The 24,287-nt window shown below is 35.4% G+C and overlaps 1 long non-coding RNA gene across 2 annotated transcripts; it reads right to left on the reverse strand.

Annotated features, from left to right (window-relative positions):
- Positions 1 to 1,372: 1,372 nt before the first annotated feature.
- Positions 1,373 to 3,810, reverse strand: LOC110934680. Of its 2 annotated transcripts, none has more exons than XR_002588544.2 (4): positions 3,421 to 3,810; positions 3,257 to 3,329; positions 2,567 to 2,622; positions 1,373 to 2,267 (listed from the first exon to the last, which is right to left on the reverse strand). It is a non-coding gene; the product is annotated as an uncharacterized LOC110934680 (long non-coding RNA). The 2 variants fall into 2 exon arrangements; XR_004891229.1 differs by having other exon boundaries at positions 3,257 to 3,342.
- Positions 3,811 to 24,287: the final 20,477 nt, after the last annotated feature.

The following is a 24,287-nucleotide window of genomic DNA, read 5'->3' on the forward strand; positions in this document are numbered from 1 at the left end:
CCCCAGGCCACAAGCAGAAGCCATAAGCCAAGATAGGGGTGACATGATCACTAAATCGATCTGAATCTAATTTTGAAATCAGTTTGGGTGAAACCAGTTTGGATGCGATTCGCTGGTGTGAGTATATATACTTTGAATCTGGTTTTGAAACCGGTTTGGGAGAACGCGAGTAACTATATGTTAGAAATTGGTTTTCAAATTGATCCGATCTGGTATGTTTTCCTTTAGAAACCGGTTTGGGTCAATTTGGTTTTGACTTTCATTGACTTGATTCGTATAGGTTCCAAAACCGATTTGGTCTAGCCCAAAAACCACTTTTGTGCACCTCTAGGTCCGAGTGATTAGCTATAAGCCCATCAATGTTAGGGCAAACATTACAACCTATTAAATAGAGGTGCACAAAAAACCCGTACCCGGAACTGGACCCGATAAAAAAACCTGAAACCGGTTATTTTTGTACCTGGGTATTGTATACCCGTAACCGAACCCGACCCTACCCGTAGGGTATGGATAGTGTATACACTTTGAACTCAATACCCGTAACCGAAACCGTACCCGATTTATACCCGAAACCGGTCATAACCTATACCCGGATCCGGTTATACCCTATACCGGTTTTTTTAATACCCGATAGAATACCCGAGTTTTTAAGGTATATTTTTACGTTTACTTTGCAACTTTTATATTTAAGTCTTTTAAAAATGCATATTATAAAACAAATAATTTGTATTTGAGTGAATTTATGTTATTGTAATTTGTTTTTAATTACTTTTACAAACCAAATTTAACTAGTTTAATACCCGTCCGGTGGACGGGTTACGTTGAACAACGCACAGACAAAGTTAATCTATATTAAGTGTACATAATTTTAAATGACATTACAAACAAAAGCACCATTCTTTAATTTATAAAAGGAAAACGAACGTCAACGATATACCACCACAAAACGAAAGAACATAAAACTGATAAAGTAGTAAAACATGAAATGGTGTTAGTTTAATGCAAAAGTAAAAGGTAGGCAATCATGAGCATTCAATAGCGCCCCATGAATAGTGCCTATGGTATGGTCGGAGGGTGCTATTGATAAGAAATTGGCTGAGGTAGATGGCAATGATGTTCCATATCACCCAACCTAAATACAGTGAGAATTATTAAACGCAAGACAACAATTTGCTTATATCTTTATGCTATCTTCCTATTTTAAAACGGTCTTACAACAGGAGGTATTACAATCTAATGAGGCATAGTCAGTCACATACATGAAAAGTCGGTCATATCCAACATTCATAGTAATTTTATATGATTCCGTTTACACTTGTCAATTTATTTGGTTTTGTTAACCGAATGATAATAAGAATTAAATGAGCCAGAATTTTTTTTTCTTTTCGAACATCAACCATTATATTTAAACCATAAAATAGTACAAGAGGTTAGCTTCCTGCTGGGAGTCTCAAAACACAAAACAAACTTACACAATAACGTCACGATACTAAAATCTCTCCACCTCTCCCAATATAACTTTAAAACTTTCCTCCTTAATATCTTCAACCACTTTAGAAACTAAGAAAGGGATCCCTTCAAACACAGCCTTGTTTCTCGCCTTCCAAACATTCCAAAAGGTGGCATGAAAAACCAAATTCAAAGTCTTCTTCCAGTTAGGCGATCATTTCCACTTGTGCATCGTGTCCATAACCTCTTTGGTCGAAACCTCCTGCGAGAAGATGGGTATTTTGGCCCACACACAAATATGACACCACACCGCCTTCACCGTGACACAATTCGTAGCCAAGTGATCAATGGTCTCTGACCCGTATCCACACAATTTGCAAGACGTGTCACCAACATTTACTACACTCCGAGCCAGCTCCATGCTCGAAGGAATAGACCCCAGCCTTAATTTCTAGAAAATATAAAGAACCTTGTTAGGGACCCATCCATTCCACCTAATACGCCCCTCTTCAACCTTCTGCCCCATCTTTTCTGCCATTATAGACCTGAACTGAGCCACTGAATAGTCCTGATTCTCTGACTCTACCCCCACCAAACCCATTTTATCTGCCCCACTAACCAGATTTTCTCCAGCTCCCTGTCAATTGTTGTAACGTCCCTCCAACACCCTATCTGCTCTTTTTTGCACACCACTTCTGGACCAACATTATCTAAACCATAGATGGCTTTGATAACTTTCGTTCTAAGTGTCATTTATTTTATTACTATGGAACTCGCAATCTGGCATCAAAACTGCATCCGCCAGACAAAAATCCACCCTGTAATAATAAAGAACAATTAAATTTATATATTTTTACAACTACATTGATGGTATCAATGAGGATTTAAAAATAAAGAACAATTAAAATTTATATATTTTTACAACTACATCAATGTTATCATTGAGGATTTAAAATATATCTGTACATTGACTTTATAAAACAAAATTTAATATGTCACTTGCCTAAAGTAGAAATTGTATCGCTAAACATAAACTAATTGGTGATGCAAAGTCGTCATAATATTAAGGCACATATAAGGTATAATAATAATTTAGCTTTGTAGGATATTTGCTTACACGAAACATTTAATATGTCAGGTCAACTAAATGGCCCATCTTGTGCTCAATAAAATCTGCAAGAAATATAACACTCAGTTTCATAAAGAACATATTAATAAGTTTATCAAAGTTCATATGTGTTATATAGACTTTTGTGTAATCATGAACACTTGTAGATCATTTAACTCCTCTCTCATTAGATCCGTGTCTTGCCACTGAATACTGACTTGAGTAAATTTCGTGATAAGAATGAAGGAGTTCAGTTTACGTGTTTCCAAAATTATGACATGGAGAAAGAAAAAGAGCAATAGAATTATGGGATTTTGCTTTGTTATCAGAAGCCAAAAAAAATAGCTACATAGCTCTGAATGTCAAAGGATTTACCCAACCACTTGTTGGTTCATATAAACGAAGTAGTAGATTCAATAGCAATAGCAAAATATTTAATACTTAAAGTGGTCATTTATTAAATATATTATGCTTAAATCACAAATGATATAAACAAACATACAAGAACTAGACCAAGTACCAAAAGCACCTCAAATTCTCTCACAGGCATTTCATCGAGCATGAGGTATGCACATATAAAATTTGATTTAGTAATAAGAATTTGCAATCATTCATCCCCAAATCATTCATCCAATGAAAAAGATGTGATGTTAAAGATGAAGATGAAAAAGGCTTGTGATAAGAGTTGATAAGCATTACCTGAAAAGCTTCAATCTGTTGAGCACTTTTAAGTTGAAAATTAGAAATTTCAACAAAAAGTAGAGGGACCGAACTGCAAGAAAGAACTACAAAGTGATTAAAGATTATGGAATGAAATTGATTCGATTGAGATAAGTAAAAGAGATCAGGTATGTATAATTTACTTAGTCTCCCCGTCTTCAGAACCTGGGATTACAGAGATCAGGCTGTATCGTTTGTAGTTCGAACGACCTCAATACCTCATGTCTTGGCTCTGTTTTGAACGAACTACAGAAACCCTAAATATTGCTTTGAATCGTAGCTTAAATATGAAACAGAAACATCAGTTTCAAGGAGTGAGGGAGGTTGGTTAGCAAATTACGCGACCTTATTAACTAACATAATAGCAGTTGAAATGGTGAGTGTAATCGGCCAAGATTTAATCTCACTATGATCTAATGGATGACATCGATTTGAAAGGAAGTTACACTTGCTAGGATCATCAGGAAATAACCTCCAGAGATGTGGAGATGATGGGCAGAAAAAGGTGGAACAAACCACCAGCTGAGAAAACCATAAATAACCGCCATTACAGCGGTTACTTTTGTGAGTTTAAGTGGCTGAGATTTAATCTCAGCCATATCTAACGGTCAATATTGATTTGTAAAGCGGTTTGACTTAATGGGAACCATATATATATATATATATATATATATATATATATATATATATATATATATATATATATATATATATATATATATATATATATATATATATATATATATATAATTTCTAAACGCATTTATTTTTATGTAAAATATAAAAAAAAACATTTTTTTAAATCAGGTATTAATACCCGGATCCATACCCTGTTCCAACAATACTCGGTTATACTCGAACCCGATTATACCCTACCCGGGTACATAGGGTATGACTTTTTCTTCAATACACGTACCCGAACCCTATCCGGTTTTTCTTAATACCCGATCATACCCGGAACCGGGTATTAACAAAAACCTGATTTGTGCACCTCTACTATTAAATAGGGACTTAGCTCTTTGAGGCACATTCTATTGAACTCCACTTTCGTAACTCTATTAGCCACTCTCCACATGCATAGAGAATAATCTTGATGTGTTTTGTTGTTTCATCAAAATCAAAACAATACGATGATTTGTGAAACGCCGTGTTGTTTCATTAAAACGATATGTTGGTTTGATGTTTATAAAACATAGTTTTGGTCTATTTTGGATGCGACACTTAGGATATACATATATACTCGTTCCCGATTTGCTAAATTATCAGATGAAAATGTTTTCCCAATATAGAAAGATTGTCTAAAAAATATACTATGGCATACCCTTGATTTAATCAAGAGTACATTGCAATTTTACCCCCTGGGGTTTAGGCCAATTGGCACTCTGACCCCCTCTAACGAAATAATTGCAATCCCCCCCCCCAACGTTGTTATGTCGCACATTTACCCCCTGGCGTCAGTCAGCGGTAGTTTGACTGTTATAGGTAAGGGTATTTTGGTAATCTTACCCCATATTTATTATTATTATTATTATTATTATTATTATTATATATAAAAAATACCTACACATCTCTCTCCTGTCTCTCTCTCATCCACCACAATAATCACCACCGGGCACCACCACTGCCACCGCCATTCACCACCACAACCACCGCAACTGCCGCCGCAGTATGGATCCCTTCACCCCTCTTGAAAATGGTCTGTTTCAACTTACTCCTACCAGAAAAAAGGTACTGATTTCTATCTTGTTTCAAGATCTTCTTCCCTTTGGTTTAAATTCAGTTGCTTTAAGTTGGCTCTCTTTGTTTTTGCTGAAAGGTTGTTAAAAGATTGATTTTTTGGTCTGATTTCAGTTATTATGAGTTGGGTTTGTTTTATGTTGTTAAGATTCTTGAAAAAAAAAGTGATATTTTGATTTGATTTCAGTTATGCTGAATTGGGTTTTCTTTGTTCTAGTTGAAATTCTAAAAAAATATCTTTTGGTCTGATTTAAGTTAATATGAGTTGGGTTTTTTCTCTGTTGTCAAGATTTTTGATAAAGTTGGATCTTTTGATTTGATTTCAGTTATAATGAATAGGGTTTTCTTTGTTCTTGTTGAAATTCTTAAAGGATTGATCTTTTGCTCTGATTTCAGTTATTATGAGTTGGGTTTGTTCTGGGTTGTCAAGATTCTTGATAAAGTTGATCTTTTAATTTGATTTTGGTTATGCTGAAATAGGGTTTTCTTTGTTCTTGTTTATGATCCTAAAAAGCATGTTCTCATATTATTGGAATTGATTATAATCTCAGTGTTTAATTGGTGAGTACAACAATTGTACTCAGATGTTGTGCACATGATGGTGTTTAATTAGTGGTTTACTTATAACCAGGTGGGAGGTGGAGGCTGATGGTGGTGGAGGTGGGTGGTGGCGGCTGATGGTGGTGGGGGTAAGGTTTGCAAGAACTGTTTAACACCGGGGGGTAATATTGTTGAGTACAGCAAACCATAGGGGGTAATAAGAAAGGACAATTTAGTCATTTTACATAAGGGGAACAAACCATAGGGGGTAATAAGAAAGGGCAATATAGTCATTTCACATTCCAGTTAACAGATCTGTTAACTTATTTGACGCCAGGGGGTCATATTGCGACATAAGAACAACGTTGAGGGGAAATTGCAATTATTTCGTTAAAGGGGGTCAGAGTGCCAATTGACTTAAATCCCAGAGGGTAAAATTGCAGTTTACTCTTTAATCAAATTGTTTATACTAAAACCATAATGATGTAGTATGAAAATGAAAATTGTTGTATACTTATAGAGCTTAATGATAAGGAGCAAGTTCCAAGAGTAGTGTAATAAAATTGAATGAAACGGACCTTGTGTGTATTTAACATGTTTTAAGTCAATAATATAGGCTTATGTTATTCATATTGCTTGTAGGTGTTTGTTTTTCATTTTTTTCTTTTGTTTATATTCAAAATACTGCTTTTTGCCTGGCTTTGTAAAGCATTCCATATTTTATCTTGAGTGTTTTTTTAGAACACATAATTGATCTCGGATACACCAAGTAATTTACACAAGAATATAACATATTTTACATTGTAGAACTTTATGAAGCATATAAGATGATTGGTTTGTGTCGTGTCATAGCTAAGCATTCACGTAATTTACCCATCATGTATTGTTAGCAACAAGTAATAACCAATATAAAGCTTTACTAAACCTTATTTTACATTATTTGGAAAACTTCTTTCATTATATATTATATTATACATATATTAAAAAGAAAACGTATTGAACAGTAATGAACAGGATTTTTGTTTTTAAATTACCTGCCCACCATATAAAACCCTCAACCCTGCCCTACACCCATTGTTGAAAGATAGCTGCCGTGAGGTGGTTACCGGTACACATATCGCCGCCCTAGAGCCGTAGAAAAGGGAACTCCGGGGAAGTTCCGTCGACTGTGTTGGCGCTTCAATCCTTTCAATCGAAACCCTAGATCACTGTGAAGCTCATGGTGACGATCGTTTATCTGACTACAAGGCGGTCGTGGTTCAATTAAGACCTCAGACAGTCGGCGGCTAGGGTTCATGACTCGAAGGTGATGACGGAGACGATGTAGGTTAAGTTTTAGGCGATCAATGGTGTCAAACGATGGTCGTTCAGAACAAATGGACGGTCGGCGACGGTCAAAACATGGGAACGCTTTGATTAGGAAGGCGATATGTTTGGTAAGATTTAATCCTTCAATTCCGTTTTGCCTGTTCGCTTTAATCCTTTGATTTCGTTTTTGCAGTTAAGTCCTGATTTTTTCCATTTGGAATGACGTTTTATGTCGAGATCGAAGGATACGGGAATGGACAGTCAAAAGTTATGTAAATTGATATGTGGTTTGTATGACTAATAAAGATTGTTCAACAAATATGCCAGTTCTTGGATAACTTTTTGGTAAAGTATCTATGTCTTTTGAGTTACATGTGATTGTTGAAAGTAGTGGAGGTGATTTAGAAGTACCATTGTAACTGAAAAGTTCATTGATATGTTAAACAATTTAAGTGCACCGTTGTTATTTTAGACCTACTACTTATAATCATAGTGTCTTGATATAGAGGTGACATCTTATATGGGTTTTTTTTACAGTTACATGGAACACATGTTATAAAAATACTGAAACGTTCAACGCAGCAAACACCAAAAATCCTAAATGAAAGGGGGAGAAGAGATCGAGGTGGTTTTCACATTGCCGGAAGAACGATGGGGAAAATGATGGTGTTTGCAGCCAATGAGTTCATCTAGGGATCCGGTGAAGCCTCGGTAAGTCAATCCGTCGTAAATTAAAATGCTTTTGTTTGTATTTCCGTAGTTTTCATACAATTTCTTTTTTTTTTAATTTTGGTTACGGACAGGTTTTTAATTCTGTGTATGTTGGTGCCTCTGAAAAATTTCATGTTCTCTGCTTGCCACGCATGTCCTCTGCTTCGTCCACCAGATCTCCACATCCTACCTCCACTGCCACTTTGGTTGGTTCAGGTGGTGCACAACTGATTCCACTTACTTCTTCATTTCGTTTCGCCATCACAGAGACCGACCGGTTGTAACGGCTTCACACATCAGTCTGTTAGAATTTTCGTGTAACTTTTAGAAAATAATTTTTAGTCAATTTGTCAAACAAACTGAACGCAGCGGAAAACATGTACACGAGGTTCGGTTCTAAACCGTTTCCACCAGTGATCTCATTACAATCAAAATAGGTTATATAAAATTAAAGAATCGTGACATCCAAGAAAGACACCTTGGTTCAACGAACGATCTCGCTAGATGATCGTTGATCACGAAATTTGATTTGTTCGTTTGAAACGATTTCAAACGAAACCTTAATCTAAAGAAAAATAAAGTTCAAAAACTTTACTTACCTTTTTGCGTAATTGAAGAAACAAAAGGGTTCGTTTCACCAGCCAAGTAAACTTCACGAGCAATTGCTCCTTCTCTTCCTTTTGTCTTTTTGACGGCCAAGAAACAAAGCAGGAAAAATCTCTATATTTTTTTTACTCTGTTTCTTTTGAACTTTCGAAAAGCATCCCTTAATCTATTTACCAATTAAAGTTCCATATATATACTTCCAACTAATTAAAAGTTACGTAACCTATATGGATTGAGAGTTATATTTTAGAGTTATATGGAAGTTAATATACAAAAGATATACATTTATATATATATATATATATATATATATTATTTTAAACCAATTGTATTCTAAATACAACTCCTTCATAATTATCTCATAATTAAAACAATTATCTCTCTTGTTAATTATCTATATAATTAACAATATGGGTGGAGATAAAATAGGAAGTTTATTTCGCTAGGAAGGATAGGAAGCAATCATAACCGTCCAATTGCACAATCTACGGTCTAGATCAAAATCAAATTAAAAACTGTCATTTAAACACGCTCTCCGGGGTTTCAGGGGTATTATCGTCAAATTCCAAAATAACCGCCGTTGAATATACACAGAAACGCTTCGAAAAAAGTGCATTACGTTTTACACTTCCATTGAACGATCAAACACATACAGAAATTTGAGAAAATCATACTCCATTGAAGTTCATGGCGTCGTCGAGAGATAATTTGAAGGTTTACATTCGAGTTACTCAAAAGAAATCCGTCTCTGAAAACCCTAAATCATCAAAGAAGCCAAAAACATCATCAGCTGAAGAGAACATAGATGAACAAGAAAATATTAGCCGAAAATCAACAATGAAACAACAAAGAACTAGAAAACGCAAAGATATTTCAGACAATGGTAATTTTATCTATTTTTGCTCTTTAACTGAATTCAAGTTACGTTTTATGAAGTACAGTAGACCTAATATATCATATCCGTTCCGAAAAATAGTTAATGAGTTATATCTTCCCCTATCTTAACATTTTTGTTAGTAGAGACTACATTGCGTTTTATGTTAAAACTATCATCTAAGATGCTAATGCTTCTTATGGGATTTATATATTGTGAATTAATGCATTTTACCTTAATAAAGTTGCAGAAACAAAGAGATTATTATTATGATAATTGTAATCGAATTTTACAACATTGCGTTTTATCTTTGAATTTGCTGAGATACATGTGTTGTTAACTATTGCCTTTTATATTAATATGTGTTAAAAATATATGTTTTTAACACAATTCAATGTATCAGATGATGATTTTGTTGATCCACAACCAAGAGTTAACCCGACAAAAAATCAAAAGAAGGAAAAGGCAGAATCAAAACCAAAGAGATCACTGAGGAAAGATAAAACAAAAGAACAACCAGAACAACAACCATATTATGATTACGACGGAAAAAAATCAACATAAGATGTGCAGTCAATAATCTAAAAGATTATATTGAAGGTTTGTCAAAAGAGCAAAGGAATGTTGTTAGAGAAATAGGGTTTGAGAGCATACTAAAATTCAATCTGCATTCAGTTCCACGCAAATTCGGATTTTGGCTGGTAAAAAACTTTGATGCTGAAAATGATGAGAGAAATACTGGAGATGAAAAGATTAAGATCACAGCTGAATTTATCCAAAAGGTATTTCAAATACCAAATGGAAAAACAAAGATTGAGGAAAAATTGAGACCAAAAGACACTGATCTTATAATTAAATTCTGGCGAGGTCAATTCAGCAAAGATATTTTGAAGAGAATGTATGCGCACAACTTGATTAGTTATTTAAAATCAAGAAATGAGCTTGGAAGATTGTTCAAACTAAATTTCTTGGTTATATTTTTACGATCATGGCGGAGGCAATGCAAAGTAGTAATGTTAATCAAAGATTCTTGCCATCAATGAAAAGTGACAAAAAAAACCCAGGATTTTAATTGGTGTGAATATATTCTAACCGTTTTAAGGCGTACAAGAAGACAATAAATGAGAAGCTCTTCAATGGACCTATTGCATTGTTAGCGGTATGAAATCTGATCTTTCACTATTGCTACATATTTGCTGAATGCTTGTTTAGGCTGCTTGTTTATATTCTTTGTTTGTTTAAAACTATACTTTATAAAACGCAATGTATATTATAAAACGCAATGATCTTTCGTTTTTGTTTCTTTATATTCTTTGTTTGTTAAAACTATTCTTTGTTAGTGTAAATCGCAATGTTTTTGTAAAACGCAATATATTTAAAGTTACAAAACATTAGTTTTGTAAGTTGTTTACAATGATTTATATTTTAAAACGCAACAAAATTTGAATTGATTACTTTCTAAAACGCAATGATTCATACAGATACTATATGCTTACAAAAACAAGGATTTGACGATGCTGAAAACATTGAAGAGTTCTCTCTTGATAAAATTGACTCTACAACATTACAAGAATTTGAAGATGAATTGGAAATTGCTGCGCAAAATGAGGGGAGATGTCTTTTAATGGATAAAAAGAAAAAAGTCAGAAAGAATAAACAAAAAAAGAAAGATGAAAAGGATGAATTTTATGTTTATCCAACTGAATCCGAGAATGAAAACGAAGAAATTTTTGAAAATGAATCTGAAGAAAATGATGAAGATGATGCTGAAGAACAACCAATCACCTTACTTAAAGCTGCAACAGACTAGATTGATCAAGAGAATCAAGAAAATGTTCAAAACAGCCCAATTAAAACCAATGAAACCGAGAAAACACAAACAGAATGTGGAGGATCATGGGGGCAATTCTTCATTAAACCATCAATAGGAAATAAAGATAAAATGTGGGTAGACAGTCAAAGCCGACTGCGTAATTTCATGCCATCACAAAATCAAAGTGAAGGTCTTTCTGACATTCATTCAACAAAAAGTGGCGATGAAAATATGAAGAACATTGAAGATAAAAAATCACATGAAGAATATCTTGTGACTGTTATGGATGATCATTTAAAAGGATTTGAAGAAATTTTCGAAAACATCCAATCACGCATAGATGAGATTGTCGAAGAATATCCAAATAGTGAAGCTCTTCATAACAAAGTAAACGAATGGGTGTCATTGATTGAAAAATTCAACCATCAAGCAAAAAAGCACAAGAAAGTTAATATTGATTCAACTATGATGGAAACACCATCAAGATTTCTAAATTTGAGCCAAAATGAAGACACTGAAAATCAAATCATTTCAACTCCATTGATTATAAAACGCAATGATGATGATGCAAAACGCAATGAGGATAACACAGCTGTAGTCCAGTCCTCCAATCCAGAAAAAATCAGTGACAATGACCCTACATCTATTCTGCAAACACACATTGAAAAACCTTCAATGGAACAATCATCATTTAGCGAAGAAACTCCATCATTAATGTTGGAGATGATCAAAAAGACAGATGAAGAAGAAAAAAAAATCAAATCAAAAGAAAATTTAAGATAATGAGGTACCATCCTTTGATTTGAAAATTTCTCAGTTGTCTTCAAATGTTGATGAAAATGAAGTTGAAGTTGATGCTACTCGCCACGCTGCACAAACCGAAATTCAAGCGGAATCTGAAAATAAATCACTCGAAAAAGATGTTAAAATTATTGGAATACAAACAATGTTTGATAGAATTGAAGAACAGGATACTGAAAAGGAAATCAGTGATCTAATTCAAAACACATCATTCCTCAACCCACAAGAAGATCCGTATAAAACACCTGCAAAATCAGTTCATCAAGAACAACCAACAACTGATATAAGCAAAACAGAAGAAATAATCACAAGGATGGTACGACCTGATCGAGAGAAAAATGTACCAGAAGTATTTTGTTCACCGTACTATCTAAGACAAGTAGCAATGAAGGAAGCAAGAACGGCACACGAAAACAACATATCGGGATATGCTTTCCATGCAGAAGGAGAAATGATGTAAACATTCATTTGTATACACTAAAACAAAAAAAAAATAAAAATATTATAATTTAATTATTATTATTATTATTTTTTGCAGGGATACTCTCTTTGAAATTAAACATCATGTATTTATATATAGATATGCTGCTGAAACAATGAGGCCAGGATTGGAAATCACCGGAGAAGTAATCAATTGTTGGTCATATATTTTGAATGAAGAAGAAAAAAGAAGAACAAAAGACAACAAAACTCCAAGATTTTTCTATACTATTCGAATGCTGGTATGATATATAAAACGCAATTTTTCTGTATTCGTATAATGGTGATGTGTGTTGGTGTGTATATAATTTAGATATATAATTAAGCCCTTTTTACACCTTTAGCCAAGTTTTAAATTTATAAAACACGATATTCACTAACACTAAACACACATATGGGCAAGTGCACCCATCGTGGACGTAGTATAGTGTTGGTAAGATACCGAGGTCGTCCAAGGACACAAGAGCTTTTAATACCGGTTTATCCTCAACGTCTAATCAAATCAAAAAGTGAGAAAAATGTTTTTTAAACTAAGAAAATAAAAACTAACTAAATGCTGAAAAATAAAATAAAATAAAACAGATAGACAAGATGAATCACTTGGATCCGACTCGTGTATTAGTATAACCTTAGATTATTTTCGCACTTTTGCACTTGTTTAAGAGATTATCTTAGTTATTGTAGTAGGCCCCTCTTTTGAAGGCGACGTTTCCCTCAACCCAGTAGTTTGAGTCAGCAAGGATACAATCCTAAAGGGTCGGATTATTGGAAGATAATGAATTAAGTTATTAATGCAAATTATGGTAGGCCCCGCTTTTGGCGGTGACGTTACCCTCGGCTAAGTAGTCCGAGTCAGCAGGGATACAGTCCTAAATAGCCGGGTTATAGTATTAACAGTAGTTAACTTATGAGGGGGTCAAAGAGTTTGGATCCCCGCCATCCAATACCTATGGGCATTGAAGGAGATCCTACTAAATTTGACCCAGGTCCCAAGCAGGACCTCTAAACGCTGAACAAGGGCAAGACCCTTAACAAACCGTTCCCTTAACCCCCGACCAGGTAGCCAACATACCTCCATATAGACCGTGGAGATATGAATGGTGAAAATCTTTTATTTTATATAGACAGTAAAATAATGCCAAGACACCACGGACAAACGATAAGGAAAGATCACCTTCAACATAAGCAACTAGTTATTAAAGTCATTAATACAAAACCAAATAAAAAGTGCAAAAGATTAAAAATAAAAAGTATTATACTTAACACTTGTCTTCACCAAGTGATGTAAGAGACTTAGGCAAACATGGCCTTGATTGTCAAGAACTCTTACGATCAATCTTGGATCCCGAGACGACTCACACACTCTATGATGGACAATGGATGATGGTGGTGGATGATGGTGTTATGGTGGTGGTGGGTGGTGGATGAAGTGTGAGAGAGGTGGTGTGCCAAGGGATGAGATGGAATGAAACCAAGCACCCCTATTTATAGGCTGAACAGAAGGCTGGGCACGGCCCCGTGTCCGCTGGACACGCCCCCGTGCCCGTCTGACAGTCTCTCTCCTCATTAATTGTAATTCGCAATTACAATTAATGCGCCTGCTGTACTTTCACCACGCCCCCGTGCTCACTGGACACGGCCCCGTGGTGGGCAATGGAAGCTTCTACCAGTTTGTCTTTTATGCTGCTTCTTGGGCACGGCTCCGTGCTGGCTGAGCACGGGGCGTGTTCAGGCTTCTGTTTTCTCTTCTTTGCTTTGGAGGATGCCGTTGAGGGTCCGGGCAGTCTACTTTTATTCCTTTTCTTTTATTTATGCTAGAATTAGTTGTCTTTTTGCTTCTTTTGTGAATTTGAGCTCATTTCATCCTGAAAATACAAAAGGAAGACAAAAACACTCTTTTTCCAACATTAGTACTTAAAAAGGGTTAGTTTTATGCCTTAATTGATGTGATTTATATGTTGCATTTTACACACATCAAATACCCCCACACTTGAACTTTTGCTTGTCCTCAAGCAAAACTCTTTAAATGTGGCTTACACTCCCAAATGGAATAGGTAGAAGAGAATGTTTTTGGTTTGTCATAGAGTGTCGGGAATCCAAAGATCTTTTTAGGTTTTATTTTTATTTATTCACAATCCTATTCGTTATGATTTATTGAGAACGTCTCATACGATAAATTACTTATTTGGGCATAACATGCCTTTTTAAAATTTTATTTATATACAAGTTCACATACCTCACGGAATAAATCACTCAACACTCGGCCGTAGGTGTATTTTTAGTGAATCACTCGAGAGCGGCATGGAACTCACGCCTTCCATAGGCTTGCCAAGCAATCAATCCTCCTCCTTTTTAACTTTATACCTTTGTAAATATCAAGAGGACTTTTTGGGTGAAGGGTTAGGCTTGGGTTAAAGGTGGGTGGTTGGGTTAGTAGTTAGTAAATGGCGAAAAGCGTAAAAAGCGTCGGTTTTTGAAAAAAAAATTTTAGTGACTTTTTATTTTGAAGTATTTCTCCAAACAAGCTTTTGTTTGTATAGCTTTGTTTGTTTTTAACTTCATCATTACATATATATATATATTTAGTCACATAAAAGAACGAGCTTGCGAAAAACCGAGCTTTGTTACTAAAATAAGGGGTGAAAAATAAAAAGGTTTTTGGTGGGTAAAAAGGGTTTTTTAGGGGAATGAAATGAAAGGTTTAGGCTCAAAGGGGTTAACTAGGGGGATTTTGGGTAGGTGGTAAAAAAAATTGAAAAATAATGGTGTAGAAAGAAAAATGGTTAGTCCTAATGCCTCCATCATTTACTTACCTGGGTTTAAGTTAGTAAGGACCGGGAATGAATCGTCGTGGCAAGTTCTAGAGTTGTAAGAACCAAGCGGCTATTCACACAAGAAACAAAAAATGAGCATTTAGTCTAAAGATGTAAATTTTTATGCTCAATAAAGGCTCAAAACTCACTTTTGTGGGAATGGGTTTTTAATGTGATCAAGTATATATAATTAAATTTTAACTAGACTTGTTATGCCGTTTCGTAATTTTCTTATGTTGGTTCTTGTGTCACGACGCTTTCGGTTATAATTTTTTTTTTAAAATATAACCTTATTAATCTTGTGATTCCCAACTTAAACTTTAGACAAGTAAAAATGAAAGGATTTTTGAAAAAATTTGGGGTGTTTAGCGGTTCCAATAGAGTTTTGTGTAAGGCTTGTTGTTAGGACTTGCAAAATTTCAAAGTGTTAGCTCCCCCCCCCCACCCCCACACTTAAATTACACATTGTCCTCAATGTGTCCCAAAAATAAATTTTTAGGTTGATTGGATGTGTGGTGTGGTGTTAAAAAGCAAAGATTTATGTTACTGGCAGTCTGGACACGGCCCCGTGGTGACCGGGCACGGCCCCGTGGTCAGGTGCCAGTAACAGAAATTAAAGAAATGAGACAGAAGCCTGGACACGGGGGCGTGTCCGTTGAACACGGCCCGTGTCCAGTTACCTGAACTGGGCGTTTTTCTGCAGGTGGTTCAGCACGGGGCCGTGTTGGTTGGGCACGACCCGTGTTGAGCCTTCTGTGATGGAGATTTGTGTCGGGTTGCTCTGTTCTTTGTGCATGGGGCCATTTTTCTCGTTCCCTTTTTCATCCATTACCACCATAAGTGTGTTTTATTCATCAATAACCATCAATCTTAGAAACCATCATATCATTGCAAACATAGAGAATTATTACATAAAACTAAAGATGAAAATACATAAATATTAAACCATGGAGTTTTAGCCCTATGTTTTATTTTAATTAGCAAAATTTCCAAGAAGCTACTAATCTTGGTTAGATAAGGCTTTTAGAAACTCCTTCTTCCGGGCGTGGTCCTCCTCACATGTCGGCGAGCCACTCCTCCACCTCCCTCGGAAGGAGAAAAGAGGGCTCATTTGCATTAGTTTGAGGAGTTTCGATTTCCGCTGGAATTTCTTGTGGGTGTTCCATGGGAGGTTCTGCGGGAAAGTCTTCCCACCCGGTAGGGTTGTTAACCCCGAGTGCCAAGTTCCAGTCCTGTTGTGGAAGGATTGGTTCCATCGGGCGTGCTACAAGAATATTTAACCTCTGGTGCAAGAGGTTAATTTCTTGGAAGCTACTTTCGAGTCCCACCGTAAGATCGTTAATACGGTCAATCAGGACCTCCTCTACTGATGTCATTTCGTCGAGAGCTTTCCTTAATGCTATCACATAGTGCACAAGCGTAGCTTCAACGGAGGGCCTTCTTCCCCTTCGACTGTTTGATGAATGAACGGATGATGTTTCGCTGTTTTCACTCGCCATTCTACGAAAAATAAACCGAAAAACAGTTTATGTGATGAAACAGTATCTGGACACGGCCCCGTGCTCATTGAGCACGGCCCCGTGTTCATCTTTCTGCAGAATTTTGAAGCAAGGAATCTTGGGCTTTTAAGTTATTTTCTGAATTTATGTAGGCTTTTTGGACATTAATAACTTTAAACAATGTTACACAACATGTTTTTACCAAGATTCCATGAACAAAACTCATTGTTTCCTACCACAAAGGTTGAAGAATTCAAACTTTTGATGGTAGTTCTTGGAGAAAGATGAAAAAGAAGGAAATGGCTAGAAGAGGAAAGGACAAGATGGGTTGTTGGAACCTTCTTTTAGACTTACCTAGGATTGTTTGAGAGAAGATTCCTTCATATCTCTGTCCCAAGTTGGTCCAAATGTGCAGAATTCTTGGCTGCATTTATAGAAAACGACAGCCTTCTGGACACGGCCCCATGTGCAGATGAAATTCTGACATAGTTTGTCCGTATTCTGACGTTCTGATCAGAAGGGAATCTTTTGGTGAACACGGGGGCGTGTTGGCTGGACACGGCCCCGTGTCGAGTGGTCTCTATATTTTTATGAAGTTGTCTAGTTTTTTATGGAACTTATCTGTTATCGGGTGGCTCTTGATTGGTTGGGACAACCCCAAAGTGCCTAAGATACCTTAATTGTCCTATACTAAGGCGAGAACGCAAGAGGTTATCGGTGAGGGTAATTCCTATTTTCATTCTAGGTGGACAAGTCCAACCCTTTCCCGGGCTCTCGTTAAAGAAGGTGTATGCCGAATCGCTCAGGTCTATGTATGCACCGAACGAAGTCGATGGAGAGTCCTTCACGGCACAATCGGCACAGGGACGACTACCGTCCAAGTCTTTTCTAGGTATGAATGTATTTTCGGGAGCAACGAGGTTGTCGGAATGCGGTTCCAACATTTCCTCATGGTCATCGTCTTGGGGCGGATCAATAAAATCCTTCCTAAGTTCCTTTGACCAATTTAGAATTAGTTCTTCTAGTTGAAATAACTCGTCAAGGAGCATTTCCCCTAGAATATCTGGTTGGGCGCATTCGAGGGAGAGATAGTGCTTATTTTTACTTTCGCCCCTCTTAAGGTTATAAGGAATCGGTGGGTCTATATAGTGGGGCCTATAATTTAGAAAATAACATTTTAATTCTTCATGTTCGCCTCCACATAATCGACACCACGTACCATAAGAGTTCCGAAAGTAAAAAAGAATTACCATCACTCATGTTTGTGTCAGAAATTACCAACCGCCGGGATCTAACGGTTCTGTTTTCAGTAAGAGAATCTTGGGCACGGGGGCGTGTTGAGTGGACACGGCCCCGTGTTCAGCTTACTGTCTGACTTAAAACAGGATTGCCAGTTCCAATGATTGAGCACGGGGGCGTGTTCAGCGGGCACGGCCCGTGCTGAGCTCTGCAGAAGCTGAAAAACTAAGAAAAATCCTAAAAATTAAAAAGAAAAATAAAAACATGATTAGGCCGTTGATTCCTAACTTTCTTAAAATTCTTGTGTCCCTGGCAATGGCGCCAAAAACTTGATGTGTGTTGGTGTGTATATAATTTAGATATATAATTAAGCCCTTTTTACACCTTTAGCCAAGTTTTAAATTTATAAAACACGATATTCACTAACACTAAACACACATATGGGCAAGTGCACCCATCGTGGACGTAGTATAGTGTTGGTAAGATACCGAGGTCGTCCAAGGACACAAGAGCTTTTAATACCGGTTTATCCTCAACGTCTAATCAAATCAAAAAGTGAGAAAAATGTTTTTTAAACTAAGAAAATAAAAACTAACTAAATGCTGAAAAATAAAATAAAATAAAACAGATAGACAAGATGAATCACTTGGATCCGACTCGTGTATTAGTATAACCTTAGATTATTTTCGCACTTTTGCACTTGTTTAAGAGATTATCTTAGTTATTGTAGTAGGCCCCTCTTTTGAAGGCGACGTTTCCCTCAACCCAGTAGTTTGAGTCAGCAAGGATACAATCCTAAAGGGTCGGATTATTGGAAGATAATGAATTAAGTTATTAATGCAAATTATGGTAGGCCCCGCTTTTGGCGGTGACGTTACCCTCGGCTAAGTAGTCTGAGTCAGCAGGGATACAGTCCTAAATAGCCGGGTTATAGTATTAACAGTAGTTAACTTATGAGGGGGTCAAAGAGTTTGGATCCCCGCCATCCAATACCTATGGGCATTGAAGGAGATCCTACTAAATTTGACCCAGGTCCCAAGCAGGACCTCTAAACGCTGAACAAGGGCAAGACCCTTAACAAACCGTTCCCTTAACCCCCGACCAGGTAGCCAACATACCTCCATATAGACCGTGGAGATATGAATGGTGAAAATCTTTTATTTTATATAGACAGTAAAATAATGCCAAGACACCACGGACAAACGATAAGGAAAGATCACCTTCAACATAAGCAACTAGTTATTAAAGTCATTAATACAAAACCAAATAAAAAGTGCAAAAGATTAAAAATAAAAAGTATTATACTTAACACTTGTCTTCACCAAGTGATGTAAGAGACTTAGGCAAACATGGCCTTGATTGTCAAGAACTCTTACGATCAATCTTGGATCCCGAGACGACTCACACACTCTATGATGGACAATGGATGATGGTGGTGGATGATGGTGTTATGGTGGTGGTGGGTGGTGGATGAAGTGTGAGAGAGGTGGTGTGCCAAGGGATGAGATGGAATGAAACCAAGCACCCCTATTTATAGGCTGAACAGAAGGCTGGGCACGGCCCCGTGTCCGCTGGACACGCCCCCGTGCCCGTCTGACAGTCTCTCTCCTCATTAATTGTAATTCGCAATTACAATTAATGCGCCTGCTGTACTTTCACCACGCCCCCGTGCTCACTGGACACGGCCCCGTGGTGGGCAATGGAAGCTTCTACCAGTTTGTCTTTTATGCTGCTTCTTGGGCACGGCTCCGTGCTGGCTGAGCACGGGGCGTGTTCAGGCTTCTGTTTTCTCTTCTTTGCTTTGGAGGATGCCGTTGAGGGTCCGGGCAGTCTACTTTTATTCCTTTTCTTTTATTTATGCTAGAATTAGTTGTCTTTTTGCTTCTTTTGTGAATTTGAGCTCATTTCATCCTGAAAATACAAAAGGAAGACAAAAACACTCTTTTTCCAACATTAGTACTTAAAAAGGGTTAGTTTTATGCCTTAATTGATGTGATTTATATGTTGCATTTTACACACATCAAATACCCCCACACTTGAACTTTTGCTTGTCCTCAAGCAAAACTCTTTAAATGTGGCTTACACTCCCAAATGGAATAGGTAGAAGAGAATGTTTTTGGTTTGTCATAGAGTGTCGGGAATCCAAAGATCTTTTTAGGTTTTATTTTTATTTATTCACAATCCTATTCGTTATGATTTATTGAGAACGTCTCATAGGATAAATTACTTATTTGGGCATAACATGCCTTTTTAAAATTTTATTTATATACAAGTTCACATACCTCACGGAATAAATCACTCAACACTCGGCCGTAGGTGTATTTTTAGTGAATCACTCGAGAGCGGCATGGAACTCACGCCTTCCATAGGCTTGCCAAGCAATCAATCCTCCTCCTTTTTAACTTTATACCTTTGTAAATATCAAGAGGACTTTTTGGGTGAAGGGTTAGGCTTGGGTTAAAGGTGGGTGGTTGGGTTAGTAGTTAGTAAAATGGCGAAAAGCGTAAAAAGCGTCGGTTTTTGAAAAAAAAATTTTAGTGACTTTTTATTTTGAAGTATTTCTCCAAACAAGATTTTGTTTGTATAGCTTTGTTTGTTTTTAACTTCATCATTACATATATATATATATATTTAGTCACATAAAAGAACGAGCTTGCGAAAAACCGAGCTTTGTTACTAAAATAAGGGGTGAAAAATAAAAAGGTTTTTGGTGGGTAAAAAGGGTTTTTTTATAAAACGCAATTGCAGTTTTATTTCTTTAATAAAACGCAATGCTTACTTTGTTTGAATGAAGTTTTATAAAACGCAGTTGTATGTTTTATTACCTTCCTAAAACGCAATAATATGTTAATTTGTTTAATTTTATGCAGGCTTTACCATCGAGTGATAAGGAAGAAACTGAAAATAAAGAAAAGATGATAGAAGCATTCACAATGAACACAGAAAAAATTCTTCAAGGTGCAAAGCTAAAAAGCATAAAGGATTTTAAAATTATCCTTGTCCCGATTCTCTATTCACAGCATTTCTTGGTGATCTCCTTCAATCTTGAAGAGAAACAAATATTCATCATTGACAACAGTGCGAAAGAAGAAACAAATGAAACTAAATATGGGAATGTGCCTGAAAATACAGTAAGTATTCTTACTTATGCTTTTAAAACACAAATATAAACCACCTAATCTTTTTGTTTTGTTTTTTTTCTGTAGAGGAATGCTTTGGCAGCTTACCTTAAATCTGTTGGACATGAAAAAGCAGATGATATAAAGGGAATAACCCCTGTTAGAATGCAGATGAAATGGAGGACACAATATAATGGCATTGACTGTGGTATATTCACTATGCGTCATATGGAATGTTATCATGGAGAACCGGTCGAAAAATGGGATTGTGGGTTTAACGTGGAATATGAAGAACCTGCAATTATCAAGAAGGGTAAAAACAAAAAACCAGTCAACAAGTAGACCGCACAACTTGAAGATTTAAGAAGAAAGTTCATCGCGAAGATATTATTGCACGAAATCAACGAACAAAGAGATTATGTTATTGAGGACTCAAAGAAGTTTCGAGACCTCAGTGCGAAACTTAAAAAACAATCTTATGACACTAGTTTAGATAGGATTAAAGATAGGCTTGCTCTTGCTGGTTTACTTTGATTTTGAAATGCTACTTATTATAAAACGCAATGTTTTTTCATTTAGCATGGTTTTAATATAACTCATTATTTTCTTGATCTTGCTAGTTACTTTGATTTAGAAATGCTACTTATTATAAAACACAATGTTTTTTCATATAACGCAATATTTTGATGATATATTTAAAATGCACTTATTTGTTTGTTATTTTAAAACGCAATATGTATCCTTTAAAATTATTTAAACATTATTTTGAAAAAAATTTATAAAATATATATACAATTTATAAAACGCAACATTTTAATAGTATGCTATAACTCAACATTGTCTATTTAAATTATTAATATGTTTTGAAATGCTACTTATTATAAAACGCAATGTTTTTTTTCTAATTATTCATTTCCAAACATATAACGCAATATAATTTATAACGCAATGAAAATTTTTTTTTACAATTTTTATAACACAAAAAACAAATTAAAAACATAATTACAATAAGGACAATCATAAAAATGATATATTATAATCTTCTAAAACGAAATGTTATAAAAAAATATAATAATATACAATATATGAATACTGTATGATTGGAATTGATACAGTTGATTAGACCAAAAGCCTTAAAAAGCCTTAAAAAGCCTTTTGGATTCCTGATATAAAATACTGTATGATTGAACAATCAATTCAAAGAAAAAAAATAAAAAATAATCATATTTATTATTAAAACAGTTGATTCAAATTCCTCTACCAATATATAAGAACAAAAACCCTAAACTATTTTCACATTGCTCTCATCATACACCAAAAATACACCAAATACCCAACACACACAAACCCTAAAATGGCTAATCAACAACTATCAGTTTGTTGGGTTAAAAGAAGCAATTTCGTTCTTCAATTCCTTGATGGAAAAAAAATAAAATACCATTCCGTTGCTTCTGTTCTTCAAAACTGAAATGAAAATGTTTTGAAAAGGATGAACAAAATAGGTATACCACCTTCTTGTTACACAAATCAAACAGCCGCACTGTTCAGAATTCTACACAAGAGATATGGTAATCCGAATCAAACTGCAACTGAAGATACCCAGGTTATATCTTGGGATTTCATTGAGGAAACTTTCAAAGTTTCAGTGACTTGGGAGTTTATTGAGGAAACTTTCAAAGTTTCAGTGACTTGGTGATGTGGAGATGTATGACCCAAAGGACATATCTACCAGTGAGGATCTAAATTTTTTGAAGCAGTTATCTGAAATACCAATCATCAACAACTCTGCTAGCAAATTTGCAGAGAAGCTTCAAAACGCAGTAGTCTCACAGGTTGAACTTTGGGTTGAATCTGAAAGTGATGAGGAAATCCCTGATGGAAGCTTAGGGTTCTCATCCGATGAAGAAACAAACTTTGATCCATGAAGCTGATCATGCTAGTAATTTTTCTTTAATTTTGTGGTTTGAAAACATCATGTTTGTTTAAAAACTATCATCATCTATATAACGCAATGTTTATTATATCCAATTGCATTTCTTGTTTAATTTTATGTATGATATGTGTGATAATTAAACGCAATAATCAAAAAATACCATTTAAAGTATATTGTTCTATGTATAAAACGGAATAACAATATACTGTTATCATAAAACGCAATTAACCAAAAAAAGCTGATAAGTGATTTGGAAATCCCTGATGGAAGCTTAGGGTTCTCATCATTTCTTGTTTAATTTGATCTATGATCTGTGTTACAATAAAAAGCAATAATCAAAAAATACAATTTAAAATATATTGTTCTATGTATAAAACGCAATGTTTATGATATCCACTTGCATTTCTTGTTTAATTTGATCTATGATCTGTGTTACAATAAAACGCAATAATCAAAAAATACCATTTAAAGTATATTGTTCTATGTATAAAACGCAATAACAATATATTGTTGTTATCATAAACGCAATTAACCAAAACAAACTGATATTTATGAAGGATATCACAAAACGCAGTAACAAAAAGAGATGAAACCTATACATCATAAAACGCAATGACAATTTTTTTTTTACTTATTGATATCTGATTTTGACAGAATTTGTATACATAATTACATTGCATTGCTAGAACCTATAGCATTAGAAGAAACCTTATCTTTACATGTGCGACTGTTATGTCCTTTTCCACCACATACACGGCACGATTTCTGGATCTTTGATGATTTCTGAATTGCAATCTCACGATTAGACTTGATCCTTTTTTGTACACCGCATCCTTTGGTCCCTATTTTGATCGGGACACGAATCATAGAATCTGATTTTTCTAAGTTCCCTCCAATATCAGCAAATCTTTCTTTGCGACTAGGAGGCGGCGCAGCAACCAATATAAATTTTAATATGATCCATGTAACGACACAGTTCATCTAAATCGCCAACCAGCCTATTAACCACATACTCATTTGCAACAACGATTTCTCTATAAACTTTATCAATTTCACTATTCCTTCCAATTTCATCAAACCGAATATTAGAATGATTTGATCCAACTGAAACAACATCTCTCACCCATCTTCTATGAACATATCTTCTAGGAAACTTAGTTATATCATCATACCGTAATACGTAAAATATATGGCGGCACAATATACCAAATTGTTCAAACCGTTTGCAAGAACAACTTATACTTGAACCATCTTCTTGTTTGTTGTATTGCACCTGTAAGTAAGATTAAAAAGCTATATAAAATTAGTGAAATGTAATATAAAACGCAATGAATAATAAATATAATACAGATATAACTATATGACCATATAATGATAAAACGCAAAAAAAGATGAAAAATAAAACGCAATAGATATTTAAAACAATATAAATTTAAAAAATACCTTGAAAGAAGATGTGCATGGCTGTCTGAAATCCTTTATTTCAAAATATTGAACATCACCCACAGTATCAAGAGACTTTCACATACACTTTGTG

Source organism: Helianthus annuus, chromosome 4, assembly GCF_002127325.2.
Source record: "Helianthus annuus cultivar XRQ/B chromosome 4, HanXRQr2.0-SUNRISE, whole genome shotgun sequence".
Lineage (NCBI taxonomy): Eukaryota > Viridiplantae > Streptophyta > Magnoliopsida > Asterales > Asteraceae > Helianthus > Helianthus annuus.